Genomic DNA, 19,427 nt, shown 5'->3' with positions numbered 1-19,427 from the left:
CGATCCGTCAGTGTGACTCGGCTACTGCGTTTGCGGTGACGCGAGGTTAGTCAGGCCCTCGCCCACGGGAATTTTATCTGAGGTGATACTGAACCCGGCTTTGTTTGGGCTCTGCCTGAGCGTGTCTGTTTGTGCCTGGAGGCGGGGCTTCAGGTATCGCACCAGCCGGACCGCCCTTCCCTCTCTGCGTGCAACGAGAGCCAAACAGCAAGCAATAAACCTGCTCTAGACTTCATTTAAAATGTTTTTACAGAAAAATAGTGTTTCACATAAATATTTGAATAGTATAACACAGATATCTACAAGGGTGTACAATGTATAACTGATCAAACAATTTAGTAATTTCCTCCGGGATAATAAAATCTGAATCAGTAATTATCTGCAGAAATTCACGCGGCGTGTTGTGGTGTGTGATACTCCTTGCATTCTAGGGAACATGCTACAAGGAAAATGACACATTTCAGGAAAGTCATCAGCAGCAGGACTATGAAATTATTCAATTTGGCAGATTTATGGCTAGGATCAGGGTTAGGGTTAGGATCAGGGTTAGGGTTAGGATCAGGGTTAGCGAAGCCTCATTTGTCTCGTTGTTTGATTCTAGACTGTTCCAACCTCGCCTGGCCCAGTTTTGCAGGTATACTGAACATTAAGGCTGACTGACCTTCCGTCTTCTTCTTCCATCTTCCACTGACGTGTCCTGGGGAGGGTGGGGTCTCCAATCCCCCGGAAGCCTTCTTTGGCCCACATGCCACATGCATGATGTCACTGACAACCCCCTAGTCCCCCCCCACCACCACCATGTTGTCACTGGCTGTCCTAGATGAACCAGAGCCTCTCTACCGGGAATTTTTCTCACAAACAAAAAATAGGACTAATATTCATGTCTGGTCATGTTGGATTTATGAGCAGTTGGGTTTCTGCTGTTTTTGAGCTAATAGCATTAAAATCAGGCAGAACAGTGACTCACTGCACGACACCCCCCGTAATGGGCAATCAGGCCTGCTTTGAGGTCTCAGATGAAGTATTGAACACGTAAAATAAATCAATGACTGGCTCATACTCCAGGTATAACAATTATTTGGCAAGGCATGAATTATAACAAGATTTTAATTGATTGGCTCAGCAAAGCTGACACAACTACCCTGCCGGGTGCTACCCACGATGCCGTGTGGCTAAGCTGGAGTGACGGTCAACTTCCCCGTCAACAAGCTTCACCCGCGGAGCTGCACTTATCCTCCATGGAGATTCTAGAGCTCTTTTTTAAATCGTGTTTATTTCAAGCTGAGGGAAACATGGACAGCACCTCAAACCTCGAAATACGGGACCCTCCGTCCGGCGGTAGTAGCATATCGCTTTGGTTTCCTTAAAATAGAAAATAATTTTGCCATCCCACCAATGTAGGAGAGTACAGAAGAACAGCGATGATTTTCTGAAATGATTTTCATTCGAGGTGACAAACTTTCCTCCGCATGGTTCCTCATGTGCAGCATCTGTTCACGGTCCTGGACATTATTGGTTAAAATGAAAAGATAAATGAGGCATTAATGAGCCACTAATGATAAATGAGGTAATGATCAGATTGGAACAGACACATTTTGTTGCTCGTCCCTTGAAGCTGCTGCAGGCTCCTGGAATTTTAGTATGCTGTCAAAACACGTCCAGGACAAGGATCCCTTCTGCACAATGACACACCGAGCCTCTTTTTACAGCCCATAAAGATAATGGCTTGGTTGGGCATAACCATGGCAACCGGCACTGTCCAGAGCTGGCTTCTCTTTGTGAGCCCAGCTGAAGGGTCTTCGTACAATGTCCCCCCATGTTATGATAGCGCGACTGCGTGTACTACTTTCGCAGCCGCTCGTATCAGGATGCCGGGGTACAAAAAGTTAGCTCAGTTAGTCAGATTCAGGCTTAATGTTCACATTCCTTCAATAAGGTGTCTGCCGCCTTACTCTCTGATCCCACGGTAACGCGCAGAAATTCGTAAGACGCCTGTAAGAATGACAGGGATGTAAAGAAACCCAACTAACATACAGCCAACACTCATCCATTGACAGAAGACAGCAAAATCATACCTGATCAATTCCATAATAATCAGGGCCCACCTGTTTAAGTGAATGTTTTTGGGGGGTTTTTTTTCAGCTTGAAACACGCAGATGTACTATCGCCGTGGGAACGACTAATATAACTGTCCATGGTGACGGAAAATTTATCGTTGTGTGTTGTATGTTTTACCAGTTATCAGTAGCACAGGGGCTCAGTGGGCAACAGCGTCGCTTTGCGTTCTGCGATGCCTGGGACAGGCGAAAGCTCCACCACAGCCCTGGACTGGACAAGTAGAAAGATGGATGGGTGGATGGATGGATGGTATTGACAGTATGTGGTTGATGTTCTTCCAGCTGTAAGCCTCCAGATCGAGGTGACGTGTCCTAAATAAGCAGCAATGGAGGAAGAATACTTACAATTAGCCAAAAGCTAAAACTTGTAAGATGGATTCTGTCACCTGATACTACAGTCAGGTCATTAAGGCTCAGCCACACTTTGCTGATGAGACAAAGTTTTTCTCCGCCGTTCCGCCGTAAAACAAAGGCCGCTTTAAATGTGACAGTGGCGTACTCCAGCATCGCGGCGTGAGCTTTGCTGAGATGCCGTGTTTTCTAAACCATCTGCCGGCTTATCTGGCCCCGATGCTTGTCTGCTTGTGAGAGCGTGAGGTGCCGGCTGAGATGGGAGATTACATTTACCGAAAGTCCTGACGGCTGCTTTTCATTCAGGGACCGGACCGCTCTCCCGTTTCTCCTAATGAGGCAAATGCGGGACATTCATCAAAAAAAAAAATTAAAATTAAAAACCATGACCATAAGCCATTTCAACATCGCAGGCTGTTCAAATAAATCTGTCTCCTTTCCTCAGGACCGTCAATGACAAAGAGATGAATTTGTACATAGAGAAAGTCATTCTGCAGGTTCGTTATATAGAGCAATATTGAATTTATTACGTATGTCAACATATGATTGTTAATGATGTTCTTCGTCTTTATGTAAAATGTTTATATTTTGTTTTTATACATATTTGCACTTATGAATTATCTGAAAAAAAGTATGAAAAAATAACAGCGGGGCTGTAATCGGAAAATATTCTTATTTCCAAGAACAGTCGACCTGCACCTACGTTACAGAGACGGATGTGCGCACTTGCCCGACAGACAGCATTATTTTGGAAACCAAGCACTGCTATTGCTAACTCATTTGCAGGTTGTTTTCAAGCAGGACCAAACCACAGAACATCCTGTTTTTTCTTTATCATGCCATTATTCACTGAATGCTAAATTGCAAACGAACCGTATGTTTTAAATCACCTGTAACGATGCAGATCGCTGCCGCAGGGATTGCTGTGTCCTGGCAGTAATTTGCTGTGTGTTTTCTTCTTAGAAACATACCCTGTTATTACAAATAACCACCAATCAATGACTTCACAAAGAATTCAAACAGCAGTTAATTTGCCCTCAACACTGACGCATTGTGTAGAAACTCAGCCAAAGTCACCATGGCAACAAACACTTACTTACAGATCCCACACAGACCGGTAAAACTTGTCGTCCCCCCCCCCCCCCGTCTAGCTCCCTCCCTCTCACTGCTCTCAGAGGCACTAAAGTAAAATGTGTCTGCTTACCATGTAAGAATGGGCCCGTTTTGGGACACAGCAGGGCCGAGGGTGGGGAGGGGGGGGCGGGGGGCGTAAATGAGCTCTCTTAAACAATTTCTGATGCTTGTTTGAGTTGCTTTGTGAGTTGTGTGCATTGTGGGAACAGAAATGTGAGGTCGACTCACAAGATCTTGCCCTGGCTTGATGTTTACTGTTCAGTTTAGCTTTGAAGCCTCCAGGAAATGACCTAAACTGGGGAAAAAAGGCAGGTAACTGGTGCTGAGTCTGACAGTCTAATTTAATTTACCAAAACTGATAATTTAGCACATTAACAGTAAATAGCTTGGTTTATTTAAATCATTCAATTACAACATTAATTTATCATTATGGAAAACCATAATATATTAACTTCTGAGACGTGTAAGGTGGCATTATATTATATAATTCCAACAGAAAAGAATTTCAATGAGAATATGAATTTTTGCAGGCTCAGAGAATATTTTCCGAGGTCTTTGTAAATAAGGCAGGATATCCAGTGGGCCAGATCACCTCTGAGCGGAGACTCTCTCTCTCTCTCTCTCCCCTTAGGCTCTGTTCTGTCAGGGAGGTGCATGAGGAATCGGGGCCCAGGGCCCGAGGAAGGCCAGGCGAGACGGTGTTCACAAAACCCCCCACGGCAGCTTGGCTAGAACCTTTAAGAGGCGGAACCCGGTGTTCCTCGGTCCTGGATACTTACAGCGGGACGCCATTTGCATAATTAATGAAATGTATTAATAATGCAAACCACCATTCGCTTTCCTGCACCGGCAAGTCGCCATGGGAACAAGTGCTGGGCTGTGGAAAGGCGAGTTCCCTCAAAAAATGGCAGGATATACCAGGAAGGCTGGGGGTGAAGTGTACAGTGTACAGTGTACAGTGTAACTACCCCCCAGGGTTGGGGCCATTCCGGAATGCATTGATCAATTCCAGCCCAAATGGAACTGGAGTTGGAACTTAAATCTCCCTGAAATTCAAATTCAACTCCAATTCTATTCCCCGTAGTTTTTTTTTCCAATCCCAGCTCCAGTTCCATTTCTGATTTGGACTGGAATTGATCAATGCATTCCGGAATGGCCCCAACCCTGCTACCCCCAGTCTGATGCTCACTGTTTACTGTGCTGAAAACAGCAGACAGAGCCACTTGGCTACCACTCGTTATTTTTATAGTATTTATAATCACATATCTCAGAGCCTAGTGACTTGCTCCATGGTAATACAAATAAAATTTAGTGCAGGTGCAGAGAGAGGCCACGTCCTTGAGAGCTGAAGTGTTTTATTATTCTGCTGAGGTGCAGATGTGACCCTGTGACGGCACATTAGCCCGACAGACAGCGGCTGATCTGCGGCAGCTCACCTGAAAAGAGCTGAAACAAGAGCAAATCCAAGCAGAAATGTTTCAAAGTGCCAAAAAATACGTTGTTACTTTACAGCACTTTCACTGTTGAGTGTTTTAAACTCATTAATTGGGAACTTAACCACTGAAATATGTGAATGATTATTAATTTGCTTAAATGTTCATTAATTTATTAATTGATTGTCATCATATTTATCGTATTATTTACAAATCGTTGGGGGAAAAATTACAGCCCTTTGGTATAAATCTGGAGCCACACAAACAGCAGCCGCATATGAAGTCATCCTGAAAAGGCCAAAATCTTACAATAAGCCAGGTGGACAGAAGCAGTTTTTCACGTAGAGATGCAACAAATTTTTATTCTCTATTGTCAGACTTTATTTTACCTTGGAAAACTGTCTTGTTTATATCAGAGACTTTCAATTCAGCTCACAGCGAGCGAGGGGATGCGACGGACAGGGTTTGCTGAGCTTTTTTCCACGCAGCCTGAGAAACGGGACCCAACTGTGACGCTGCCTTTGCGACCAGTAAGGAGGCTGAGGTCACCCTACGAGGCGGGGTGAAGGGGGGGGGGGCAGCTGTCGAGGGGCCCACCTGTCGAGGGGCCCATGTTTTGAGGGGCCTGCCTGTCAGGCCTGGTCTTCTGTAAGGGTGCAGACGAAATGCTGCAAATTAGTTACTGCTATCAGCTCTTCCCCTCTGACAATGAGTGCAGTTATTTATTTTTAGAAAGAAACTCTTAATAATATTGAAGGAATTAATAGTGTTTAACAATATTTAACGATGTGTTTAACAGTTCCCTTACCACTGTGGATGCTATTTTCAAGCAGATACCCAGAATGAGGGGGCACAGACCAGTGACTTCCCTACATGCATTCAATCTAAGAGTCCCCCCCCCCAATTACGCACACACACACACACACCAAAGTCCCCTAAATGCAAACCAAAGCTGTGTTAGGTCCGATAGACAGACATCTTCAAATTAGTTCCTGGTAGCCCCTTTCCTGCTGCTGCCCTGATTTACAGCGTCTACAACGTGACCCGTCTGCTCGCTGCCTCCAAGCAAGCAGGACAGTTTAATTATAAACCATGATCCCTGGGCCCTCATATTTATTTCCCAATTTGAGAGATGGAAAACAACCTTTAAAATGTTAAGCAAACTGCACTGAAGGAACCGTGGGTTAAAAGGGAGCTTATAGAAATAGTCCGGCGGTCCTAAATTAAAATAAGGAATAGGTCCACCGTACCTGACTCGGGCACTGACGGGAGGGCGCTCGGCGACGCCGCCCCGGCGTTTCAATTACCCCGGGAATTAGCAAGGCGGCCACACAGCCACCTCGGCCGGGAGAAAGGACTGTGGAAGTGATCCTAACATTTCATTACTGGGCAAGGAGGCAGATGATATTGCGGGACCTTCTTTGCTGCAGTATAAGTTAAGGTTTTATAAGCAGTCCCACACAAAACTGAAACACGATCCCTCCTAATAGATACATAGACTTCAGGTTGCGTTTTACAAACGGGAAAAATCCAGATATATGCAACTTCGGCTTGGGTTTGCTTCTGCGCTGAATTATGGTCGTTTACAGCGGAAATCGTTTAGAATGCAAATCTAGACGTGTGCTTTCTTGTCGTTATTTTCCAAGTGAAGATACAAAATATTCAAGGTGTTAATTGTTTTACGAGTAAGGGTTTACATATATCGTCATCAGACTTGTAATGTTACAACAACAAAGATCACTCTGGGTTGAAGCAAACAGACGGATGCAAGATGAACTTCTAAAGCTGGCCTTAAGGATGTCCTATGTACCTGCTAGCTGCCGCAATCCTCATGAATACACATATATATATAGATACATACACAGGCGGATCCCCCGACTGTCCTCAGACGCCTCCTTAGACACCTCTTTTCTCGTATTCTGCTTATTCAACAGACTTCGCAACAAAAGGCTTATTGACGCCGTTTCTCTGTGGTTTATGGCCGCAGAATAAATTCCCACTACCCAACCTTGCGATTTATAACCGCGAGTCAATTTTCCTCCTTTGACCTCAAAAAGGCGTTTTCTTAGCAAGCTTCCCCCTGACAAGCGCCTTCTCTCCACGCTTTGCTCGCTCGCTCTCTTCCTTTTCTCTCCTGTTGATTTCCCGCCGTCTTCCCTTGCATATGTCTAACCTCACAAACGTGAAATACTCGTTATATATTTTTTAACCTCCAAGAACATCATATCTATTTCATAGTATTTTACGGAAGGAAAAAAAAACACCCCCATTGGAAAAGAACGCCCAATGTATCCCTTTCTGGACTGTTGGACAGAATAAATCAATTATGGTTTATAAAACTATATGACTTCCACCCCTCATTTTTCTACGGAAAAAACGTCAATCATATTTGTACTTGCTATTCAGATATGCTATGATTTTGCTAGTTTCTAGTTTTGCATCGCCTTGTCTTATTTAATAGCCTATTCCCACTGCTACCAGTGTTGCATCAAATCCAACAAATGGAATGACGACATGTATGTGTTCTATTGACCGTTTTGTAAGTGTTTCATTTAGTGCGTCATTCAAATACTAGAAAGAAAAGAAACATGCCTCTGTGAGTATGTGGGCATACCCCTACTTCCATGTCGTGTCGTGAATGCAAAGAAAGTTTTCAAGGTGAGCTTTTCCGTATATTGCAGCTAACTGCATTATCATTCTAAGCAGCCGAATATATTGCTGCTTTAAGACTTTTATTAACGGGAACGAGGGGGCGTTATTTAATGTTACATCGAGCGCAGCACATACTTTAAAAGCGGCGGCCTTGTCTCGTTTAATTCACGCCAGTGTACTGTGACTTGTGATTAACACGAGGGGATCTATGCAAGGTTGTGGCACAGCAGCCGGGAACAGACATGTCGGCTTCAGCAGATTGCTGGGATTTCCAAGTCTGATCACACTTCAAGGTGCTTAAATGAATTCATTTAATGCAATTTAGCCGCTCCGCTTCACGAGCAGGCGGCAATTAAATGCAAATTGGAAAACAGAATTTAACAGAGCCTCACAGCCATCGGAAACATATTTAATAATTGTAATGTAATTAAATGGATTTTAATATACGAGGAACTGCGTCATCAGGGACGCAAGGAGGGGGGAAGCTTAAGACGATTCGTGGGGCCGCTGAGTGACAGGGGCCTTAAAAAATTTGGAACATAATTGGATTCGTCGGGATTAGGGGAACAATATGATATACTTTCATGGGGTCCACAGTCTCTGGTGGCATTCTTGTTTCGTTATCGTAGCGCGGTACCTTAGTGAGCAGAGGCTGACATCCCCCGGCTGTGGATCTGAATCAAAGTCGTCTGTCAGGACTGTGCGACTGCATTCTTTACCTGGAGCTGGTCTCCCATTCCTTACGTCATCTGATTTAGGTAACTAGATTAGACATTTACGATAAAACAGTTATGAATATCTACCCATTCAATCCATCCCTCTGAACCCTGGAGTCTAGGGATGGCAATATATGAAAAAAATAGTATATTGGATAGAAAAATAGCTGCAAAAGTTGAAAGTAACTTACTAGATTTGGCCAGACTAATGGTTAGTTTTATTTCTCAGTGAAAAAGGTTTTCTTGTAGAATTTCCGGCTGAATTGACTGTTGTAAAACTGACACCAGAAAACATCTTAGCAGAAAGCAGAGAATGGAAGTAATTTCTCAATGAACGCAGTGCTTATTAAAATTAACATGCCCATTATTTGTCAAAGCACTTTGATTTATAAGAGAAAAGTCATGCATCCCGAATATTGATCTCCTTAAAAGGAAATAGGGAGCAGCTCTTTTAAGAAATCCCGTGAGGGCGAAGATCCGCCAAGCGACTACCACACAGCTGTTGCCTACTCACCCTCACATCTCGCCCTCAGTCTCTCTTCGCAGAACCAATTCAATAATTGAGATTTCCAGCTCCTTTGTGACTCTGCCCAGGGATAGGTTTTTTTTTTCTTCAAAAAATAAAAAGACAATTGTTTTGCTATGCGACTGCTATTGTTTCCCTGCAGAACATAATTCGGAAACAATGAACAACCGGAAACAATGAACAATCGGAAACAATCCATCATGTTTCTAGACTGCTGTTGAATGTCAGTGTATGTTGGTTTTGGTTTGTTTATCTATTCAATTTTAGTTTTGTATCCAGCCGACTTACAAACCCATGTGAGATGTTTCACAGGTTTAAGACACCAGAGAAGACGTCTAAAATTGTGTATTTCTCATCACCACGAAGATGTAAGTTACATGATCACAAAAGTTTTGAGATGATTTTTGTAACATTTTTGTGCAATGCCAATATGGTTTCCCATTTTCAAAGAATTCAGTAATTTTTAAAGCTATCTATAGACAAGAGTGATTTGCCGGCAGTTTGTGTAGCGCCCCTTGTGGCAGTGGTGTGGAAACCTTCATTGCATAACTGACCACAGAGACAAGTGGACTAATGTCAGGTACTTTGTAGGATAATGATTTGTTTGTTTTTCCAGCTGTAGGTTAATAATTTGTTAGTTTACACAGTTGTGCGTGGATCAACAACTGTCTGCAAAGAATAATAATGATAGATTGATTGGGAATTCATAGGACTTATACTTAACAAGGAAATGGTATCCATATCTGAACAGTTACACATGAAATCAAATCAAAGTTTATTTATAGAGCACTTATAAACGACCAAGGTAGGCCAAAGTGCTGTACAGATTTACATCAATAAAAGAAAGACAACAAAGGACATAAAATACAAAACATAAAACAAAGAACAACAGACACAGAGAAGTACACATGTATGTTTAATATAAAGTAATGAGTTACACTTTGTCTAATGAGTATTGCATTTATGTCAGTATAGACACCAGTTTCAGAGTGTAGAGTGGTACAGATATACACAGTAATACAAACTCAAAAGAGAGCAGCGGATAGCCGGGAAATGATGCAATAAAAGGAAAAGAGCAGCGGTGCACAAGATCTTTTCTTTATCACATTTTTGTAATGAATCAGGTTCAGTACAATTTACTGGAGCGGTAGAGTCTCTCTCCCCAAGCAAATTGAATTGTCACATCAGTCAGCACAGGGGCGTCAGAATAAGTGTCGCGGCTCGGACAGGCTCAGAGACACGCTCAAGCAGCGTCAAGAGATTCTCCCAGCCACAGCGCCCTCGTCCCCCTTTGTCACATCAGGCCAGTGTGATGGAAAACTCCACAGGCGAAGCCAGTAAGCAGCATGCTGCAGGCCATCTGTGCACAGGCGAGGAGCGAAAACAGCAGCCTTTTGTCAGAAGGGTTAACTGTCTATCTTTTACACACCATTTTTTAACAATACCAAGTGGTCGGTTATAATAAATTGGTCGATTTAAGTACCTTTTGCTTTGCGTGAATACTTTCTTAAAAAAAACAAACAAGAATTTGTTTGAATTGTCAATTTGCCGAAAGTAAAACCAAGGTGAAAAACAGGCATTTGTCTTTAATGGAGCATGTGCTTGCAATCGTTTGTCAGCAGGACGCTGATGAAGTTCCTCGCTCACCAGGTCCAGTCGCCATGCGAGAGACCTGTCAGGGCATCAGGTGAAGCCAGGCCAGAGATGCACGTTTAAAATATTTTGTCCTGATTAAGACATTTTGAAAGAGAGTTTGACTGGAAATGTTTACATTTTATTAGTGGTAGATTACATATTTCTACTATAAAGGCATTTTATACAATAGTGTGTTTAGCAAGCAAAAAAGATCTTTTTGTTAAAGCCTCAAAAATTAAAAGCACTGCAAGTTTTTACTGAAAATGTGTTTTACATGTTTAAATTTTTGCAACGATTTTCTGTCATGTGTTTTTTTTCCAAATGTCAACCAAAAAAAAATCCTTGCAGTAAATATTATCATTCAAATGTATTAAACATCAAAATATTAATCATTTTTACCGAATTGCCTGTCACTCTGTACTGGATAACCAGCTGGAGGAAAATCCCACAGAAATTGAGTATCACAACGATTTTGATACAAAAGTTCACCCAAATGCAAAAGTATCGATAAGTCATTTTTATTAATCATAAATTGGAGTGTTTGAGACTATTTAATTTGAAACAATATAATGTTTTAAAATATCACCAACGAATAAAGTATCATCATCATTCTTAATGATCTACACACGGAAGTAAATTAAATACTACACAAGAAGAAAAATGCCACACTTTAATAAATATAATTAGATGATAAGTTATGCATTTTTACAATGTGTTTTGGAACGTTTGAGTAGTAACATTTCATGGTATCTTAGCTTGAACAATGACAAGCACATTTCACATACAAAGCCCGAAAGAGATCCTCATAGACAAAAGAAATTAAGAGTATACTTAGAAAAGCAGGTCAATCGCAAACTTCTTCAGAAGCCGCAGAAATCAATTTCCAGCACAAGGAAAAAAAACACGCGTAACAAAAATCAATAAATACATAAGTAAACACTGCAGTAAGGGAGGGTAAAGGATTTAATGTAACACATTTTCAACTGTAAGAAAAAGAAAGATACAACTACAAAAAATGAACTGAGCAGATAGCCGGTAATTTAAAAACCCAAGAAGAAAAAAAAATCCGAAAAAGAAAAACTGATCACAGGATTAGATGGAGGCTGAGGCTCAGTTTCCAAGGAGAACAAGAACTTTCAACATTTGCTTAATCCTCTAGTAATGGAAGCTTTCAGGGCGCTACAGCCCGAAAAATACACCGGCCCCTTCAGCAAGGAACCATTTGCATAACATTAGGGGCTTTTGCACAAAGTGCATTATGTTCTTATTGGTTTAGTTTCTCACCAGGTCTCGTGTAGCTTTGGCATCAAACACAGAAGAAAGCGCCCAGACGCCGAAGTGCTTGTTGGTTTTCTCCGCTTTATGGAACGGTCATTCCCTCCCGGGCCGGTGGAGCGACGCCGTTTCTTCGGCGCGTCGCTTCTTTTCATGCGCACACTTCACAATGTATGTATGTTAAGGAAAATAATAATAATAATAAAAAAAATATATATATATATATATATATTCACTTTTAAATATTTAACGCTTTTCCTTTCTTCAAGGGATGGCCTGTGCGATATCTGCCTTAGATGTTCATATGCAAAGGACATCTATGTTTTATTTGTTTAAAATATAGGCCTAATAATTATATATTTATATATATATGTACTTAATTGTATAATAAATACATTTTAATAATACAGTAAGCTAATTTTTGGTGATATTTATCTACTTCAACAACACTACACTTAACTGAAGTTCACCTTTTAGTGAAATCACAGACAATCAGTATTACAGCATTGTTTCTTGTGGATAAATCATGATAAATCCGATGGACTTTCCAATTGTAACAAAAATAACGGCGGAGTGTAAAGTGAAAGGGACGATAAAGATACGCGGCATTGAAGCAGTGCTTCCTGTCTGGCTGTGCACCTGTGCTTCTACTCCGGCCCCATTCTCCTCCCGCATTCCTCGCTTGCAGTTTTTTTTTTTTTTTTTTTTTTTTTTGAAAATCACCGTTTTTCTCTCCCACTTCAAAGACCTTTCTGTGCACAGTGGGGGGGCATCAAAGCACCAATCCTCAGAATTAGAAAAGAAAAGGCAGATCTTTAATGCTTCAGCTCTCAAACTGGCACCGCCGGTCTGAAAGTACAATTTGCTCAGCTCAATTTTTCCACAAACTGGACCTGATGATTTCATAAAAATATGTAACTTGAAACGCAGTGGGGACCATTTTGTTTTCCGCACAGGAACAAAGAATGGTTTGTTTGGGATTTTGAATTGATTTACTCCTGGGACTTAATTTCTTCTACAAGAGGGGAAAAATTCAGTCAGTTTCAGGTAAGTTGGAAGGATGCTTATGAATTCTTAGATAAATATAAAATTTAACCCTCTAGTAGGATCAGCTGTTGAGGTTCATTGTATTGTTGTCTCGCATTCTTCTATTCTGAGGTTGAATGCTAATCATATTTACTGCTGTTCAGAGAGGCAATGTCTACTACTGGAAATATCACTGAGGCTGTAGATATATTTTTCTCTGTGTCTGATAGAAACAGGCATAAACCTCTTGCTATATTTATGCATGCATTTGCTACAATGAAGCAGGAATTTGTACGTTGTGTTGGGAGGAAAAGCTTCTTGTGGAGAAGATTAATATTGCATGACTCTTTCCTCCTCTTCAGTTTGATGTCGCTGTTTAAATGAGGCACGCGGTCCGTGCTGAGGCAGCCAGTGACGTAGCCAGCAGTACCTGCTTAAGCGTTTGCAGCCTTTTCGAAATATTGTGGAGACAATCAGGGAATTCTGATAGGATGACTTAAAAGTGAACAGGAAGGTGAAAGAAGGCAAAGCACACACGTAACTATATACTGCAGTTCATTTTCACAGGAAAGCGAACGGTGTGTCCCTAATTATTGGATGACGTTAGCAATATGTAAGGCCGCTGTTCCTTTGCGCAGTGATTAGAAGCAGCCGCTCCAGGCTGCAGCACTAACCGGGCCGCTGTTGGTGTGTCCTGGCACTGTCTGGTGGCAGACCTCTGTCCTGTCGTCATTCTCATTTCGAAAGAGCTTTTTATGGCTTAAATTCAGCGTTGAAGTTTTGACACTGGGAGGTGGGCTTTACATCATAAGCATTCCTGCTACATCCTGACACCCTGAGCCAAAACCCGGGATCAGAATGTTCTGATGTCCTGATGTGGGCCTAATGGGTCTAAAATGTGCACCTTGCATCAGCCATTTTCAGACTTTAACTTACAGACTGCTTCAGTGGCTCCTGTGGAGCAGCATAACTACACCTTCAGCTGCACACGGGCTGCGATATGGTCCACAGCCGACACACCTGAGCACGAGGGAGCGATGTCAGTAACGAGGCCTTCCCCGGACGGCGAGGCCAGGGCGTCGCCTAAGTGCGCTGCAGAATGACACCCAAGCTTGACGGTTTGGGTAGCAGGAAAGGGCCCTGCTGCTAAAAGCTGAGCCAAATAAAGCTGTCAGTTTCTCCAGTAACGTACCCTGTGCTGCAAATGGATATGAATGCAGGTTGCTTAGGAGGAAAAAAAGTGTTAGATCTGCAACAAAATGACGCCGCAGTGAGCCTTGAAGAAGTGAGTTAGTCCATATATACAGAACATACACACACACACACACACACACACACAGAATATACACACACATACTGTATACATATACAGAATATACACATATACATACATACTGTATACATATATACAGAATATTTACATGTATATATTTCATACATATATACCGAATATTTACATGTATATATTGCATACATGTACATACACTTCACACTTGAATAACATTTTTTAAATGGCAGTTAGAAATAAGGCAGTTATTTCCATCCATTTACTAGTTGTTCATCCTACTCAGGGGCATGTGGGGGTGGGGGGGTGGGTTGGTACAAGGCCGGGGTACAACCTGGCTGGGATGCCAGTCTATCACAGGGCACATACCCAGTCATACACTACAAGCAATTTAGAGATTTCAATTAGCTGGACTGCAAGGGCAAACGTACAATGGTACAAAAACACACAATGCTAATATTCTATATTATAATACAACTATTTCACAAACATTTAAGCAGTTGTTTTTTTAGTACATACACCCACTAATTATATATACTGTATTGCTTGTTGTAGTTATGAAAATATATACACCAAAATTTGGATCATCTGTCAATATTTTGTACAGTGTCACCTGTGTTTAAAGATAGCAGTCTACCGTTAATTAATACTCACGTGTCCTGGGCCTTAAAAATGTGAAAAGCAAAACACCTCAAACATGCAGATTTCTCCAAGGACATTCCTCAGCCTTGTATGCAGTGATACTGAAATTAAATTATCACTAAGCACCAAACAAGCACAGACTGATAAATGCGGTTATAATTTTTCAAAAGTCGTTTTAACGTTTATCTATTCCATCATTCCTCTTTTGAACTTCGCAATGTAGCTACTACATATCCGTGCAAAAAATATATATCAATATATCTAATCAGTTAATTGACCCGATTTTGTTATCATATTCACTGACATTTCAACAACAAACCTGCCAAATGAGAAAGCAGCTGTTTCGGAGGCAAGATTGTAAAAGAATGTTTAGATAAATGACAAAAGAAACCGCAGAAGACGATCTGCGGTCCACTCGTGACTCACGGTCAGCAATGTCGTTCCAGCACTAGCAGGCAAACGATGAATAGAAAACAAAACAAAAAAAAATTTAAAGGAAACGAACCCACAAGAAATGTGAGTTTTCCTTTTCCCTCGGATCGGACCCGAGTTGGGGGCTGTGTGGCAGATCTACGGTTTGGGGGAGGGAACAGGCTCCCTGGACGGCCGGATGAAAGCGGACAGCAGGCCAAGCAAAGCCTCTCTACGCTATCGATCGACACACAAGCCTGTAAATTATTTATTCACCTGTCTACACAACATTATGGCTACAAATGAAGCGAGCAGACTCACACGAGCGAGCTTATGCTATCTCTCAGCGTTTGCTTATGACGCGACTTCTGCTGTGCCTGTTTATTTCATTTTGTATAAAATTCTAATTGCCGTTGGTTTTCAGGCACTTTAATCCCGACCCCAAACGGGAAACGAATAATGCGGCGTATCAAAAGACTAGGACTGATAACGCTAACGAATGACAGACATGCTGAATGGTGGTGAACGAAGTAACAAGAATTGGATGTCCAACAGAGTCAAAATGCGTGCAAACATGAATTACCCGTAAAACATAGTCTACTCTTGTCCGCAGTAGGCTATATTTTGACGAGTCCATGCAGTAATAGGCCATGTTTAATCCCCTACAAACAAATTACTCAACAGATAACCTCGTTGCGCTTGATGTGGTCTGTATTTTGACTGTATGCCACCATAGAATTATAACGATGAGTGTTGATAAATGGAAATGTACCTAATGAATGGATTTTGAGGCTACATTAAGTAGGAATTTGGGGGTTGCTGAGACACCTATAGCTCTTTCCAGTTGGTGACCATCGACCAGTTCAGTAAGCAGACACAGGTATACCAGTGGCACCCGCAGTTAACTTTGGCTTTGTTATATCTGATATCTAGCTTTTCTTTTCATTTTGCATATTGAGTTCCTCAGATAGAACTATTTAATGAACACAGAGGCCAGGGGTTAACTTACATTTTCTAGCTCTGGTGGTGATGGCTGACATTGTGCCATTTTCCCATCACCGTGCTAGGCTTGATTTATTTATTTTTTGTTATGAAAAAGCTCCTTTTCTGTGACCTAATGAGAAGGTTCAGTTGGTTACACACTGTACTCAAGGCAAGAACTAACCTCACACAAGTCAAAGTGATTAAGCTTGAGAACAATCATCCTTGCTTGTAAATAAGCTTCTTCTCATCCGGCATGGTGGTTTAACACTGTTTGTATCCTTAGGACACAAAGGAAACAACCTCAGCTTTAAGCATTTGCCTCTGAGATACAAAGCTCTGATATCACCCTCATCTACAGGAACTTTTAACCCCATAGTACCTTTCAATAAAAAGAAAAAACACAATGTAGCGTCTCATCAGAACAATCTGATTACAGGACGCATATACTTTGGCTGGTCCATACAGTTAAATGCCCAGGGATTACTGGTATTACAGCAACCAAAGGGTCAATTGATGAATATAATCTATGCTAATTACCCAGGTACACAAGAGTAGTAATTGCTTTTTATAATAGTAATTAAATGGGACAGATACCGATACGACTTGGAAGACGCGGTGCTGACCGGATGTCATTTTGGTAACCTATAGTATAAGGTTTATAAGTTGAGCGTTTAATGGAAGTAACGAAAAATGTCTTATTACGCGGGAAGTCTTCCTCAGTCATCACAAGTCCTCTCATGTCAACACCCGAGATCGGTAAAACATCAGTTTTATAGTTACTCAATATGCTCCAATTAGTAAAATAAGCAGCTAGATATAGTTACTGTGCCGGTCAGATGTATGGATTCAGCACAGAAGAGCATTTTACCTCTGATATTTAACTATAAGTGCTGTTCAGCAGGTTTGACCTTATTTTATATTTTATCCCTGCTTTAATGAAAATATTAATCTCAAACAGCAACGCTGGTGTTTTGAGGAAATCCCTTGAATGGCATCAATTAGTTGCTGCAGTTTCCCTTTATAGTAGAAAATCTTGGTTCCGTATAACCTGCAGGCAGATGATGGTGAAAAACACCTCGCTGGCATCTTACGGCGTCAGGCTGTCGGGGGGGGGCTGCATCGCAGCCACCTCGGGGCTTCGGGTGGGTGCCTGGCCAGCTGTGACACCGGGAGCCCAGTGTTGCATTTCAGGCTGCCGGGAACATGGCCGGCTCCTATAAAGCAAAGCGTCGCTGAATTAGCGCTGACGGCTTTATGGCTCTTCACTGATCTTAGGCACAGATGCAATTTTTTAACAATATCCAGCGACTACAGTTAGTCGTAGCATCACCGGGACCCCTTTTGAAGGAGAGAGGTTGTGTGGGGAAAACTGCAGCGAAAATGAGCGACAGAACAGCCCTTAGTCTAAGCCACACAGCCGCCGAGCACTTAAGCGCAAAATTAAATCTAATTTAGAGTCGATAAGACGAGACGTGATTACTGTTCAGTCTATAATGCATCCCCCCTTTTCCGTACGCAAGGCAGGATTGTGGGAACTGGTTGAGCATAAAGAGCCGCGTAAAAGTCATTCAGTTTCGGGAGACTCTTAAAATCAGCCCCGACATATTCTGTCAGAAGGAAAATGATGGAAGGAAGTGAGGAGTCTGACTTTTTCTATCCAATTATCGTTTCATGTAACTGGCAGAAATTCCCAACTCTCTGCACTGGGAAGGCAATTAAAGTTTTTCTACAAGTGAGGTTTAATCAGCGGTGTAATTGGGTCCTCCCCCCCCCCGCTGCGCGGGCGGCTGGGTACAGAAATGAGGTACAAAGAAGCGCCGGTCGAGCCGAGCCGAGCCGAGCCGAGGCTGGGAGTTAATGAGTCACAGGGACGCGCATGCATGTGTGCACACACACTCAAGCAAAAGTGAGAAAAATAAACTATTAAAAAAACGGCCTCCGATGAGCCAAGTCTTTCTGCTCCTAACTTGAAAGATGCTAGAATGGGGGGGTGATGGTGAAATGCGGGAATTTATAGTTCAGAGAGGGAACCAGAAGGTGTTTTTAAATTCAAAACAGCCAAAGACTGACAGGGATAACTCAGACTGCCTGCTCACCGGAGCTCATTGACAAACATTTACTGTTCTGCAATCCTCCAGACCTGCCCCTCGGGGGGCCACCTCCAGTAGGCGCGCCCCCAGCCACGGTGACAGCCGGCAGAATCAGCATACCCTGCAGTGAAAGCGCTCTCCGGTCCTGGTGCATGTGCGGATGATCCATGACAGCTCTCCATCTGCAGCTCGCTTATAATTTAACTATTCCGTTTATTAAAATAAACTCCACGACCGCTTCGCTTTTAGGAACCGAATAGCCGGAGACAGCGAAGCGATCTCCACAATAACGAGCATATTTGCTCGATAAAACCTCCGTGCTGCAACCAAACACTTTGAAACGCCGCTGATCTGCGTTTCTACAGTTGTTTGGGTGGACAGAACAACCCTCCAACATGAGGGCTACACCAAGTATTTCGCTGACAGTTGCTCAGAAACAAGACCAAGTTAATCTTATACTAATTAGTATAAAGACAGTATTATTATGAAATTGTTTCTTTTCCTTACTATGAACTCCAAAAACCAATATTTTATATCGAAACGCTGTAAGTGTGCTGTTTTTTTTTTTGGTTTGTATTTTTACAAAACACTCATTACACTATACACCACTTCTGTTTACTGTATACAGTGTATACAAAGTCCTCTCCTGTGCATAAACCCATAGAATCCCTGTTGATTGTGGAGATGGAAAGTATAGCATGCCTGTACAACAGAAAGCAGGCACCAAATAGTGTTTTTAAATATACGAAGGCATCAGCGTTCTGATGTCAGTGTAACTCCAGATTTAAATCCAGGTTACTTGCAAATTAGAAGGTCAAGCTTTTCACTGAAAAACTGCGTTTTTAAGATCAAACCATATTTTGGCTCTAGGAGTGTTTGTCGCTACCGAAAATTAAAATACACGGCATTAATCCCTCTCGTCTGCCAATTTAATGTAGCGACGTTTTATAGAAGGAGATTTGTCTCTCCACTTACATGTGTTCGTTTGCAGCAATTTGGTTTACAGCAATTATGCATTTCTTTGCTACACGTGCAGACAAATGTATATTGTAAAGTTACCGCCTGCGAACGTTACATCTTTCCTCTGAAATTTCTGTTTTTTTTTACATATTAATTAATATAGGGTCGTATGAATGATTGCGTTATATTA

General features: G+C 42.0%; 1 long non-coding RNA gene across 4 annotated transcripts; it reads right to left on the bottom strand.

The window, feature by feature from the left end:
- Positions 1-1,165: 1,165 nt before the first annotated feature.
- On the bottom strand, positions 1,166-7,110 carry LOC111840886 (uncharacterized). 4 transcript variants are annotated; one of them, XR_011992834.1, is made up of 7 exons: positions 6,286-6,825; positions 5,425-5,703; positions 3,831-3,897; positions 3,359-3,440; positions 2,745-2,799; positions 2,236-2,429; positions 1,166-1,502 (listed from the first exon to the last, which is right to left on the bottom strand). It is a non-coding gene; the product is annotated as an uncharacterized lncRNA (long non-coding RNA). The 4 variants fall into 4 exon arrangements; XR_002837535.2 differs by lacking the exon at positions 6,286-6,825 and adding an exon at positions 6,897-7,110 and having other exon boundaries at positions 1,166-2,429; positions 5,425-5,681; XR_011992833.1 differs by having other exon boundaries at positions 1,166-2,429.
- Between the last annotated feature and the right edge of the window lie 12,317 nt (positions 7,111-19,427).

Source organism: Paramormyrops kingsleyae, chromosome 9, assembly GCF_048594095.1.
Source record: "Paramormyrops kingsleyae isolate MSU_618 chromosome 9, PKINGS_0.4, whole genome shotgun sequence".
Taxonomy (NCBI): domain Eukaryota; kingdom Metazoa; phylum Chordata; class Actinopteri; order Osteoglossiformes; family Mormyridae; genus Paramormyrops; species Paramormyrops kingsleyae.
The sequence above is the reverse complement of the archived record's forward strand: the minus strand, read 5'-3'. Positions and strand labels throughout refer to the sequence as shown.